Source organism: Alligator mississippiensis, chromosome 4, assembly GCF_030867095.1.
Source record: "Alligator mississippiensis isolate rAllMis1 chromosome 4, rAllMis1, whole genome shotgun sequence".
NCBI classification, from domain to species: Eukaryota; Metazoa; Chordata; order Crocodylia; family Alligatoridae; genus Alligator; species Alligator mississippiensis.
In genome coordinates, this window is record NC_081827.1 from 145,008,841 (window position 1) to 145,023,029 (window position 14,189).

Genomic DNA, 14,189 nt, shown 5'->3' on the forward strand with positions numbered 1-14,189 from the left:
ATGGAGTAATAGAAGCCCAGTGCCTACATGCTTTTCATAGCTGCCACCTCTCTGGCTCCAGGTAGGAGAAGGGGTGGAGTCCTATAGTAACCCTTTCCCAGCAGGAGCTATGGGCTAAGCGCTGGATCTCGTGTAAAATCTGGAAACTTGTAACATAGAATGACTCTTTATTACCTAAAAAAACTTATATACAACCATTTACAGTATTTACAGAAAAAAGATGACGGAGTTTGGCCTGCTCCTGTTTTGCCACCTGGAAGTGCTTGCTAGCCTTGCCAGACTGCCTTCTTAGAAGTCACACTTTGTCCAGAAGGATGTTACAGCTTGTGTCTGAAATAGCAAAGGAGCTGGATCAGGGCAAGTGAGCTGCTGTGTACAGTCTGAGGTATCTTGGGGAGGCTTGTGGTGTGGAAACAACACTTTATTATTTACAGAAGCTTATATAAAGACCCTTTTGCAGTAAAGTAAATCTGGCTGCTGCCTTTGCATGGATCTGGGGCCTTGCTTTGTTGCTTCACCCAGGCTGTCTCCTGGGATGCCGCCCTTCCTGGACATGCTCAGTGTGTCCAGGGGACTTACTGCATGTCTTGCAGCCAGCCATGACTCTGGAAAAATCTTTTTTTTCTACTTTCTGCCTGCCTTTTTGGGAGAGTGTAGTACACAAGAAAAATAGCAGTTTTTACTGCTTGTCTTTCAATAATATCAACTTTGATTAGTAGCTTGCATAGTTCTAATGCACACCTTGTATCTACTTATCCAATGTTCATGGATACACTCAATGAGCACAATTGTTGATTTATATCATGAAATTTACTCAGAGCCCAGCTCTTGAAACTCTTATTCACAGGGAGCAGATTTGGGGAGCTGTTTTAAAAGCATGTGGTTTAGGAACCCACTTGACATTGCAAATGTGACTCAGAAGCCTAAGGCTGAAGGAAAGGGATTCAGATGCAAAAAGAGGCAAGTCTCAATGGAATGTAGGTGCCTCACCTGCCCATCTCTCTGAATCTTTGGGCACCTTTGGAAATCTGGCCCAAAGTCCCATTTGAAAATGTCAGCCAACATGCTTTGGGAAATGTTGTCCATCCAGGATCATACTGGGTTTTCTTTCTTCACTTTCACAGATAATACTGAGGTTGTGTCTCAAGGGAAAACCTCCCCCACACAAACACAAGATTGTGACATACAAAACATCATGGCTGAACTCTTCCATTTCTCCAAAGGAATTTAACCTTCCAGTAGCCTTTTCTAGTTAATTCCTGGAAATAAACCCCTATTGCTGTGGCAGGACTAGGGGATCTTTCAGGACAGTAGGTGATTCTTGGGGAAGAGCCTCTGTAAGTATAAAACAAGGGGAGTAATTCAACAAGGACAAGTGCAAGGTGCTGCACCTAGGGAGATGGAATCACCAGCATGCTTACAGGCTAGGGGATGACCTTCTCAGCAGCACAGCAGCCGAAAGGGATCTCAGAGTCATTGTTGACACCAAGATGAACACGAGTTGTCAATGTGACGAAGCGATCAGTAAAGCTAACTGCACTTTTTCATGCATTAGCAGGTGCATAATGAACAGGTCTAGGGAGGTGATACTTCCCTTCTATGTGGGGAAGTATCACCACAGTTGGAATACTGTGTCCAGTTTTGGGTGCCACACTTCAAGAGAGATGTGGACAACCTTGAGAGGGTTCAGAGGAGGGCCACTTGTATGGTTAGGGGCCTACAGACAAAGCCCAACGATTAGAGATTGAGGCCCCTGGATCTCTTCAGCCCCCACAAGAGAAGGCTGACAGGTGATCTTGTGGCCACCTACAAGCAGCAAGGAATAGGAGATGCTCTGTTTACCAGGACACCCCTTGGAGTAACTAGGAACAATGGCCACAAACTGACGGCGAGGAGATTTAGGTTAGACATCAAGAACTTCTTTATGGTAAGGGTTGCCAGTCTGGAATGGGCTTCCAAGGGAGGTAGTGCTTTCCCGCACCTTGGGGGTCTTTAAGAGGAGACTGGACAAGCACCTGGCTAGGGTCATCTGACCCCAGTACTCTTTCCTGCCCAGGGCAGAGGGTTCGACTCAATGATCTGTTAAGATCCCTTCTGACCCAAACATCTATGAAAGTCTCAAGAATGCCATCTCTGTGCCAGCTCAGACAAGAGTATTAAGGCAGGGGAAACACACTGCAAGAGTGCTGGGCCAGAAAGCATTCCCCTACTCTAGAACTGTCTTAAGGCAGGGATTCTGATCTCCTTGATAGCAAGTCACTCAGCAGGGTTTAGTACCTATCTGACATAATGGCAGGGGCAGATCCAGGAGGGGTGAGGGCAGTTGCACCCACCTTTGATTCCTGGTTCATCTATGGTATAAAACCAACAGCTGGTCAGTGATAACAGCATTTCTGTTCAGGCAGCAGCAAAAAAGTAAATTTGTTGCTCATTACAATCTACCCAATTCCTTCTAAATACTTCATTCCACTGGTGTTAACATCCCTCTCTCCTTTTAATGGTCTTGATGCTGCACTTAGAAGGGTATAAATTGACCAATAAGGTCTCTAGATGTTGTTGTCCTAGGCAACTCATCGCCACAAGTGGCAGCAATGTGTTTCAGGTCTACCCATGTCAGAGAATTCATAGTCATCTCCAAATCCAAAATGGCTGCATGAATTCATATTTTGGTGAATATTTCAGCCCCTGCTAGGGTTAGCAAATTAATTCCAATGATGAAACCAACATTGTATGAACCAAGGATATCAATTGTAACATTTCTGTCATGGCAGTCCTATTGGATACCAAGACAGCTGACACATTAGAATGTATGTATTCACTCAATGTAATTAAAAACATAGTAAACAATACTCTAACACTAAAACCTCACAAAATGTATCACTATGAATTTCATAGCAGTTCTACTGTACTGACAACATTATAACTCAAGCTAGCCTACTTGTTTGAGTTATATTGAGACAATACCATTTTTTATTTCACAATGCAGATCAGTCAGATATTAACAATACATAACTCAATGCAAATGAAACACAGACGTATGTTTGGCTCGAGGCAACAAGAAAATGTAATAGTCTAAACCAATGGTAATATAACTGTAATACAATGGTGTATATAGTATAAAATTAATACAATGGGTAATAGCAGTTTTTCAGATCTCTTCATCACTCTAATTTGGTTCTGAATCCCTGTGGTTATTATATGGATTGCAACATCCTGTCTCATAGCACCCGCAGCCAAGAATACCCGGCACCATAACCTGCTTGCATGCTTGTGCTCAGCATTCCGTCTTGCAGTTGCAACTTGTTATCCGAAGTTATTCTGCTGGTAATGATTCAAGTGTATTTATGATAGGAACATAAGCATCATTTTCAGCTTGCCAACCACACCGGTCAGGTGATGGCAATGGTGAATTAGGTTCAAGTGCACTTTGCCAAATGAGACTTTGATAATTGGCTCTACATACATGGTGCACAAGGGAGCCGTACATTGGCAGAAGTTTGTTCAGAGGTTTTCCTTGATGAAATAATTTCATCCTAACATACAGAAGGGTTGTCAAGGTTGTTGACAGCTTATACAGCAACACAACAAAATTTTCTACTACACAACTATCCTAGAGAAGCTCCTCACTTAAAAAATAAACTAGGTTTTCTTTGTTTGCTGGTAAGGGTATGAAACTACTCCATGATGCTGGGAATGGAAGAGATCTGCTCCTAATGATTCTGCACAATAGAATGTAGTTTGAATGCTTAATATTCTTGTACCTGCCTTTATGGATGGTGATATGTATCAATCAAAGACAATGTTGACTTGATTGCACATTGTAATACTTGGCAAACACTTATTGCACAAAGGAATCAGCCAAATCTCCAAATTTTAGTGAAGTTTTTCGCATTCCTATTCTCTGTACGAGATTCTCTGTTGATAATAACAGCCAATTTTTCAGAAGTAGTATCTGGCAGAACAGCTACTGCCTTTCCTCCCATCAAGATCTATGACAAGGCTGCTTTGCTGGCCATGTTGAGTGATTTGTTCGGTTTAAAAAATGATGGAGGGTATCCAGACAGTTTGTGCTGTCTGAGAGAGTGTACCAAACCTTCTACTCACTGCAACTCCTTCAAGTAGACTTTTCTGGATCTCATTTGCATTCTGCAACTGTTTCGTTTTTCTTCACTGTCCTATAGTTGACTTTACATCCTCACAGGTTTTCAATTTTGATTTGGGTATGTTTGCATACATGCTTTTGGTAGCATCTGTAGTAAGACATTTCTGGATAATGGTGTTCACAATTTCTCTTCCTTTGTCACATGCATTCAGAAGGTCTAATGCAATAATTTCCAGTACATCTCCCATAGAAATACATAATAACTCATCATTGGAAACAAGCCAGTAGAACCGTTCCAACTGCTCTTATAGCAACTTGACATAGCTGTAATCTCACTTCTCAAGCAATTTATCTTTTGTTATGGTTGAAAGAGATGGTTGCATTGATCCCAAACATTTGATTTACCATCTTAGTTAGGTGGCCTCTTTCATTGTAGTTCAGTTTCCATTATTGTCTAGCTGATTTGTGGTGTTTACTATACCACCAGCAATTTTGCAAACCTTCTTAAAGTGCTCTCTTGCCTGGTTGGTTGAAATATCACAAATGGAAGATTAGTTGTCTCGACCCTGAATCCTCTTTTCACAAACTCAACATATACTGTAGGAGCAAAATTCACTATATCCTTCAGCTATTCAAGATATACTGGACCCCATCTTGTGTAGCTGGTATGATCATTCCCAGCTATCAGTGGAAGCATTTCTTCAAAAAACAGTTTCCTTCAAGTTGAGCCCTGATGAAGCACAAGAGAGTATTGACTACTTCCAAATAGTTCATCCAGTAATTGAATGTAGTTTAAAGGGAGTGTTCTTCCAAAAATTCTTTAAGTAGACTGACAATCATTGGCAGACTCCCTAATAGTTCTTTTACTGCATTCCTTCCTATTTCAGTCATAATTTCTAAATGCAAAAGATACTGGAAAGTTGGTCAGTGACATCATTATCAAATCCTCTGCTTGAACTGGACAACCAAACAATGAATTCATTTATCCATATATGCCATATTACCTTGAATGTTATCTTGTGTGTTCTGATAGCACAGTTGCACAATTTTCCTTTCATTATGTTGGTGGCAGTGTTTTCTGCAAATAATCCTTTTTCTTTACAACAAGCCCTGAGGCGGTGAAATGCTGACCAGTTGCTGTTAGGTGAACCTTGATGATAGGGATGCCTCCCCATCGAATGATTACTCCTTCAGTCTGTTTTGGCTGAGCCCACACATGCTCATTCACTTTGCAATACAATGCCTGATCAAATGTTATGACTGGGTGCTGTTGTCCCAGGTAGCCTGCAATTGTTTTACATCGCATGATGACAGTACAAATGGTGTCATATTCAGATACTGGTGCAGGCAAGATTGGACAAAATCTAACAATTGATGGTGGTGAAATATGATAATCAGAAACTGGTTAAACAATGTCCACCCTGATATGGCAGCTTTCTCTTGGTTCTCAGCTGATATTCTACCCAATATCTATGGTAGCTCTACTTACATCTGTTGAACAGCTGTGTTTATTGAGCTTTTCATTCATGTTACTACCAGTACTATGGGCAGGTGGTTTCAATTACTTGTTACAGGTCATCATCACCAGAATGATTTTGTTAAATTCAGGTGGTATGTCTTTTATGGGTTTTCTTCCTTCCTATTTCATGGGTGATTTATTCAATTTCAACTGGTTTCAATGGTCTTTGAAATGCTACAATTTGCATTTTATGAACTGCTTGTTTTCCATCCAACGTCTCCTTGAAAATGTCAAAGGTGCCCAATGAAAACTGAACAAAATGACTGGGAATTGTTCCTAGTCAAGTTTCTCAGCAATGATGGTCTCGATGTGGTGAACTGTATCGTATGGTATGCTGCATCCAGAAGTGTGGAGACTTCGTACCAGCTTCTTATATCTAATTGTATGATGTATCAACAACCCTAACCCAACATCTTTGGCATTAGCTTTTTGCCCCTTGATTGTAGCTAAACCAAATCTTGACATATATTCAGCATGCCATGCTTTTACTTCAGGATGCCATGCTTTTGATTCAGGAGAAAAAATATCTTCTTGTGCAATCTCCACATGTGACTGGGAATCAGAGACTTGTTGCTTCCATTGTTCCTCCCACCTGCATTCAGAGTGGTAACATGCCCCAGCAGCTATTAGATCTTCTACACCAATTCAGCAATGCAACACTTCATTCTTCTCTGACAGCTTATGTACTTCATTGGCTGATTTAAACAATGACATGACTCAGTTTCTTCTTCTTAGAATGTTTCTGGCAGAGTATACACATCCTCCAGTGAACTGTTGGAATAGATGATCAGCTTGATGTCCCAGTGTGTTCTCCACTTTGTTGTTGGTCAGGTTTCCCTTTCATCTTGTTCCTTACACAACTTTCTCTCAATATGTCCTTTGTGTGTAAAAGAAATGTAGCAAGAGCTAATTGAGGTGTTTGGAATGTTCCAGCACAGGTGCCATAATAAATGTTGAATTCAGCAGCTGCCCTATGTTGGATGAGTGCCTTGTTTATTCATGAAATTCCAGCAGGTGTAAATGGCTAATTGTTGACTGTGAACCTACTTCAAGACATGATGCATCTTGTAGATTCTGAGTCATACCTCTATGCTTTGCTGAACTCAGTGATGCTATCAGCTCCCTTGTAACATTTGTATAAGGGCAATAAAGGCATTAAGGGCAAGTGTCTTTTTGGGAATCTTCATTGGAGGTTTTCATGTTGAAGTAATCTGAACCAGAACAGATTTGATATAGTAATTTGCAAACCTTTTGGGTGCATCTACACATTGCCACATGGCGACATTGCCTTTTGGAAGTACTAAAGCACAGCACAGTATGGATTGTTACTGCACCATGCGTGCAGCACATGATTAGATTTTGTTGCTACATCACTGTAGCAGTGCGCTACAACTAGGGAGTGTGTCACTATGGAGACATAGCTGGCAATTGTGTGTAGACCCCCGTGATCACTACATCACAATAGTGTGCCATATGGTGACATAGAGCAATGTGTAGTCATGCCCTTCAGGTATCTAATAATGAACAAAATTGTAAAGTTGTGGCAGCCATCTTGGAATCCAATATGGATACCACAAGGGAAATGTTACGATTGATCTCTTTAACTCGTACAATTTTTGTTTTGTCATTGGACTTAATTTCTAACCCTAATGGGGGCTGAAATATTCACCAAAATATGAATTTATATATTTGGATTCCAATATGGCACTCCATGGATTATTTGTCAGATTGGCAACGTGACTTCTGACACGGGTAGACCACTTTTACCTGAAACACACTGCTGCCGCTTGAGGTAATGAGTTGCCTATCGGGCAAAACCTTTTGCTTTTCTTTTTTACTCTACTAGCTAGTCATGCCATGTTTTCTTCAGCAATTCTGCTGTCTGTTAGCTGATTCTAGTAATGTAGCTCCTATTTAACAGCACAGCAGGTTGTTTTGAATTCTAGCTAAAAAAGCTGTATCCATATGAAGCTTATTATTTTTACCTTTTAATAGTAAAAATGATATGCTCCTACTTACCATTTTTGTCTTTATAATTAATATGATCTTTACCTGTTTGAGTTTGATGTTTTTCATCGTTGGTTATTTCAGTCTCTTCTTTGATATGTTCCATGACTGTTAGTGGTTTCCTCATGCTTAATTCTGGAAGCAAGCAAAAGATCTGAGTTGATTTTGTAAAGAAAGTATCTAAATAGAGAACATCGTATTCCTACTGATTCAGAAAGACACAAGCTTTCGTGGGCTCAACTGAATTCATCAGATGTGCTTCTATAGGTTATTGCCCACAAAAACTCACATCTCCCTAAATGTCCTGCAGGAATATGTAAGTCAAGGGGTTTATTTGAAAATGGAGAGTAACAAAACCAGTGTGGATAGGACCTTCTCCCCTGTGGCATAAGGCAAAAAGTCTTTAATCTATCTAAGATACCAAGGGCTAATACTGAAGGTTTGAACTGCATGAGTTTGGAGTTTGGGTCATTCCAGGCCCATGCCACTACATTCTCTGGCTCCCAGGCACGATGTACTCTGCACACACTACCCATTTCAGAAAACTGAACGCCTTCTCTTTGTACTCTGCTTAATATTCCTATTCTTTAGGAGCCGGGCTCTCTTAGTATCTCTGCCTGCAGTGGGTTAGACCAGGGGCATGCAAAGTCCAGCCCATGGGCGGGATCAGGCCCATCCCAGACTCCATTTCCGGCAGCCCCTGCCCAAGTTCCTGTGGTTGGTTTCCATAGAGACCCCAGGAGTGGCAGGGCCATGACAGCACAGGGCTAGGGTTTTCATGGAGACTGGCCCAAGCAGCACTGGCAGGGTGCATGGCTGTGTGGGGAGCTGCTTCAGGCCCAAGGCAGGGCCCGGAGCCTGGGGTCAGGGCTAGGATCTTGCAGTGGCAACAGCATGGGCTGCAGCCAAGGTGGAGCTAAGATCTGCTGCCTGCCCATGCTGGGTAGAGATGTGCAGGCAGCTGATCGCAGCTCTGCCGCGGCTCTGAACCATACCGTCACCACTGCAAAATCCCAGCCTTAGCCCTGGCCCTGGCCCTGGCCCTGGCCCTGGAGCAGCTCCTCCCCAGCCGTGCGCCCTGCCAACGGTGCTTGGTCCGGTCTCCGTGGAATCCCTAGCCATGAGCTGTCATGGCCCTGCTGCTCTTGGCATCTCCAAGGAAACTGGTCACAGTGACACAGGCAGGGGCGGCTGGGAAATTGAGTTAAGCCACTGCTGGATCTGCCATTTTGCCCACCCCTGGGTTAGACCCAGGTGCTAAGCGCCAAGCATCTTCAGAAAAGTGGAAACTGAGCAGAGTAAGGGGGGCAGTGAACTGGAAAGGAAGCAATGTACCTACCTTGGAAACTTCAGAGGCCTGCCCACATAGGCAGGAACAGTGGTTTGTCTAAAAATTGTTCCTCTTAGAATTGTTGATTCGCGTCTGTGTGAAAAGACTGAGGCTTGTGTCTCAGAGTCCTGAAATGGCCACAGACAATATAGATGACTCCACAGAAGTTATTCAGCAGACAAGAGACAAAGCAAACACTCCTACTTCTACATCAAACATCTGCTGCTGGTGCTGTTCAAAAATCCTGCTAAAAAATCACATTTCATTAACATTCATGTTTTGTGAATGTGTGGCCCAGTTTGTGGTGTCTTTTCACAGCCCAGAGAGCTGATAAGAAGACACAGCAGGCAGAACTAAAAGAAAGACAGTCTGAACCTGAATCTTTTCAGCTCCCAAACAAATGTCACAGACTTCTTTTGTGTCCTTGAGCAAGTCACTTAAGCCTAGACCCTCCAAAAGAGCTATGTATGCAATTCTGATGGACTGCAGTGCGAATCTGGGATCTAAATACATTAGAGCAGGGGTTCCCAAAGTTTTCATGCCGTGGCCCAGCAAACCATGGCCCAGAAGTGTCTGTGGCCCAGCAAACCATGGCCCAGCAGTCACAGCTGACCGTGGCTAGAATTTCTGGCCAGAAGAAATTCTCTGGGCAGGGTGGTGGGCCAAACCCTGCACTGCTGTGGGCCCTGCGAAAGGAGCCACGGCCTCTCTGCCTGGCTCTGGGAGGACCATGGTTTGCCAGTCCATGGCCACTTCCAGTCCAGCAGCCGACTGTGCTGCAGACCACCAGGCTACCTGCCATGGCCTGGCACCAGGCCGTGGCCCGGGGATTGAGAACCCCTGCCATAGAGAATCTAAGCCTAAGGACAGGGTACACTACAAAGCTATGTCAAGTCAACCCTGTTGAGTTCGAGACTGATGTATTTCTGTAACGTAGCGCCAGGTTACCAAACATATTTACAAGCTGCCAAACAGCTTATAACATAGCATCAAACTACTAAATGCCAGAACAGGCAGGCCCAGTGGGAAAAAGCTGCTCTAGAACCCAAGGGAATATTAATGGTGGTTAACATAAGTTACTAGTAGTGTCATACTGGGGCAAGATTGTCCGAGGTACAGCTACCATAACTACCACAACTTTATCAGAGTAACACTGGTAAAATGCTTCATTTAGATGCTGCACTCAATGCAGCAACTTCTTTTTTCCCAGAATAAGGGCATCTATGCTCAGAGGGAGGCAATGGGATAATACTTATCCCTATCTTATATCTTGTCTAGTCAGACATCTAAGCCTTCCACCTCAGGAGCTGTCCCTACCTACACTCATCTCCAGCACCTCACCTGATATGGCTCCAAATTTAGGAGAGGCATCTAGAATCTAATGCAATGCACACGATAACAATGATGAGAGTACAAAACAACCAGGCTGCAACAGAAGACTAGTTGTGCATTGCAGGCAGATCCCCACCTGCCTTGGTGCCAGTACTGACAGCATTGTACTCAACCTCCCAAGAGAAGTTCACCTTAGAGGAGGAAGGGGAAGGATCTGTAATTACCCCATTATAGGCAGCAGCATCAGGATGGAGAGTGTATGGTCAGAACACCCAAATAGATGCTGTCTCACAGAATACTTAGGTGCAGAGAACCGACATGCTTGCATCATTTTGTATTACAGACTGAAACAGTGTAACAGTTATTCTGCTGGCTGAATAATCAACTTACATTCAAAAGAGTGTTGCCTGGGTTCCAATTTCTTTCCATGGTTAGCAGGAAGTCTTTGGAAAAGGTCATATTCACTTTCTCATTTTGGATGCACAGAATTCCAATCCCTTTGATTGAGAATTTAACTTGCCGTTGCTGGCTGATCAGTTGGGATATGTATTGGAGGGTCTCCTTCATGCATTCTTGTATGATCTCCCATTTCACTGATCTCTCCACAGATACAGTCCTTGAGTTCAAAGAAACAATTGGGATTTCACCTGGAAATCAGCAGTCAGAGAACATAAAGAGATCTGTAGAGTTAGCAGGCTTATCAGTGGCAATAAGGCTCATAGACACTACCTTGCTATTGACATGGCTGTGAATGAATTCATCATAATTGCACACATGGAGCATCTTCCTGGGGGAAGTTTAAAGCACTCTACAGTTATGAATAACATCTCACAAAGCCCTGTCATGTCATCCCACCTATTTAATTAGTAACAGCAGCTAACCTTCTATAAAAGCTTCACCAAGAAGGATCTCCAAGCACTGTAGAAGCAACCTGAGACCCAGCAGCTGACTAACAAGCAGCAATGATACAGATGATGTCATGGGAGGAAGAAAAGCATGCCAATCATACAACTGGTCCAATAAAAGATAACACTGAAAAGCCCTGCCTCTCTTTGTTTCAAGTGGAATTTCACAAACTATGCACACTGGCCCTGGGGCCTACTCTGCCTAGGCCCCAGAATCACACCTTCTTCCATCTGCCAGTGGGGCGGCACCTTACAGACTAACTGAATTAGAGATGCAGAAGGTGCATCTCTACCCTGCTCCCTGACTGACTTCAGGCTAACATGCCTAACCCCGTCTGCCAGTTTTGCCAAATTTCTTACCAGCTGTGAAAGGGGCAGTAAAAGCCCCTCTAGTGGGTCCCAGACCCCTGCCCTACGCGCCCCGATACTCACCGCAGGGGCCCAAACAAGCAGCATCTAGGAGGGAACATGGACGCAGGCTCCACGATTCCGGAGCTCCCTGAAGCTGCGGATCAGCCAGGGACAGGGGCGGAGCCTCGGCGAGACATGGGCTGCTCAAATAGCAGCTAGGAAAACAGCTGAGCGGCCGGCGGGGGAAGAAGACAACGCCGGCCAGGACCAGCTGGAAAGTGGGCAGGAGGGGCAGAGCAGCAGCTGGAGGGCTCTGGTACGGCAGGAAAGGAGCCCAGGCCCAGGGAAGCAAGAGATGCCCGGGAGCAACATCACAGCCTCAGCAGGCAATGCAGGTACGGTGGCTGGGGAAAGAGGCAGGGAGCAGCTAACTCCCATGAGCAGCTTGGCAGGGAGGAAAGAGAAGCCTGGCATGGGAGTTGCGTGCCCCTCCAGCTCGGGAGGAGCAAGAGGGCTACCCCAGGTCAGCAGGGATCCAGAGGCGGTCGCCTTGGGAAGAAGGATTGGGGAGGGGCACAGAGCTGCTGCCCACCCCCATAAGCACTAGAAGGGAAGGGACGAGCAAGTCCCCCCTCCCTTATTCTTTCTCCTTTGTTTTGAGCAACAAGTGGGCACTGGAAGACATGATCTCAGGAGCCTGTCGGCAGACGCCAAATGTTTTGTGTTAGATTCCTGTGGAGTCCTAGTTAGCCCTAAGGCAGGGCAGCTTTAGGGACCCAAGCCAGCCTGAAGCTGAGGAACCAGTTGTGGAAAGAAGATCGTACTGGCCAAGAAGGCCCAACCCATCCCAGGGCGGGTCATCTGGGTGAAAGGAGATATCATCCAGAGGAAGACCTGCAGAGTGCAGCATTTGCCCAGGCCGTGGAAGTGGTAAGGGTGGGGTAAAGGGAAGTTTTTGGAGCTCCACGAAGAAAAGACCAGGGTCGAGACCTCTTCACTTTTGGGGGCCACCTGAAGAGAACTGCCTCCCCAACAAGGAACATCAAAGATGTGGCAGGTGAGTAGGAGCAGCACCCGAGCAGGAGTAGCATCTAGGTGGCACCCGAACCCAAGTCTCACCCTGATGTCGCTTGCGGGCAAGGCACCGATCAAGAAGAGGCCGAAGCCCTACAACACCTACCAGTGACACCAGCACTCTGGCAAAAGGCAGCAGTAGACTGACACACCAGAGGAGGAGTGGGTGGGCTTTTTTGTTTCCTCTTATTGCCACTGCTTCTTGCTCTCAGGATATCATTTCTACCAGTGATTCGTAAGCAGGGTGTTGGGGCCATGCAAGAGTAGCACTGTTAGCTGTGCAAATACCTACCCTTGATTCACAAGACAAACCCAGAGAGTTCAATGAGGAATCCTTAGTGTCAGAACCATTCTGACCTGCTGTTGTCTTTCTTCTGAGTTCTTTGCAACAGAAGAATTGCTCTAATATTTTTCCATAGTAAAAAAAAAAGAATGTAAGCTAAGAGTGGGCATTTTCAGAGGAGTGCCTTGAGTCTAATGGGTGCCTTGAGGCTAAACAAACTGAGAACTACTTCTATACTCTCCCTTCCCTCTGCAATGCAACCCCCATGGCATTGACACAAAACTGCTTTCTTTTCACAACTGTACATGTACTTCATAGAAACCATGGCTCTTGCCAGTTCTGTTTCAAGCTGAGCCACAATGGATGATTTAGTTAATATACATTTAAGCAATTACAATTAGACCAGGTTACAAATGCATTCCAAGGAAAGGCAGAGGTTTTGCTTAGTCTTCTTACCAGGATAGTAACGGTATGTTTTGTATTTCTTCCGTTGATAGTCTGGGCAAAGTTTCTGAGATGGGAGAAACACGGGTCTTTGTTTCACCATAAATTTGTTGCTGCCAAGATCTACCTTTTTTAGGGCAAATGAAAATATTCCCAGCCCAGGTATTATGACACCCTGAAGAGAAAAAAATCAAGATTGAGGGTTGAAGACAAGTCTGCTTTCTCATATTTCATATTGCCATTTTATGTCAGAACTCTGTGATGGTGGTGATGTGATGATCTCTTCACACTTTGTGTATTCCTGTGTAGCACAGAATTTTATTTCTCTCCCTGCCTTTCACAAATCTAAAACAAATCTAAAACTTGACATAGTAACATGGGAGCCAATATGCCTAACATAGCGGAGCAAAAAGGAGCTTACAACCAAAGGCTTCAATGTAGCTAATCCTCATCAGGGTGAGCCTTCCTCCTTACCCACAGGAGAAGTGCTTCAGGCCATAGGAGTATGGACTGCTGGGATGAGCAAAGATTTAATAAAACATGAGCTTCTTTGTTAGACACATCACCAGAAAGTGCCACCAAGTGAGTATGAATTATGCTAGATTTCTCTGAAATCTCAGAGCAACCTGGTTGCCCCATACCTGACTAATGAGAATGGAGGGATTTGCCATACTGTGGAAGGCAAATATATATTTTTTTTAAATATGGATATAATTTTCTTATTTGAAAACAGATGCAACAAACCTAATTGGATACATATGGGCACAAGAAGAAATATCAGGAGAGCCTCACCTTGTTCGTGTAGAGGTATCGGGAAGCAAATTCAAACACTCCATCCCACA

At 44.2% G+C, this 14,189-nt stretch overlaps 1 long non-coding RNA gene across 1 annotated transcript; it reads right to left on the bottom strand.

Annotated features, from left to right (window-relative positions):
* Positions 1 to 206: 206 nt before the first annotated feature.
* Positions 207 to 10,973, bottom strand: LOC132249870 (uncharacterized). The gene is made up of 4 exons (XR_009461355.1): positions 10,681 to 10,973; positions 8,968 to 9,086; positions 7,674 to 7,763; positions 207 to 330 (listed from the first exon to the last, which is right to left on the bottom strand). It is a non-coding gene; the product is annotated as an uncharacterized LOC132249870 (long non-coding RNA).
* Between the last annotated feature and the right edge of the window lie 3,216 nt (positions 10,974 to 14,189).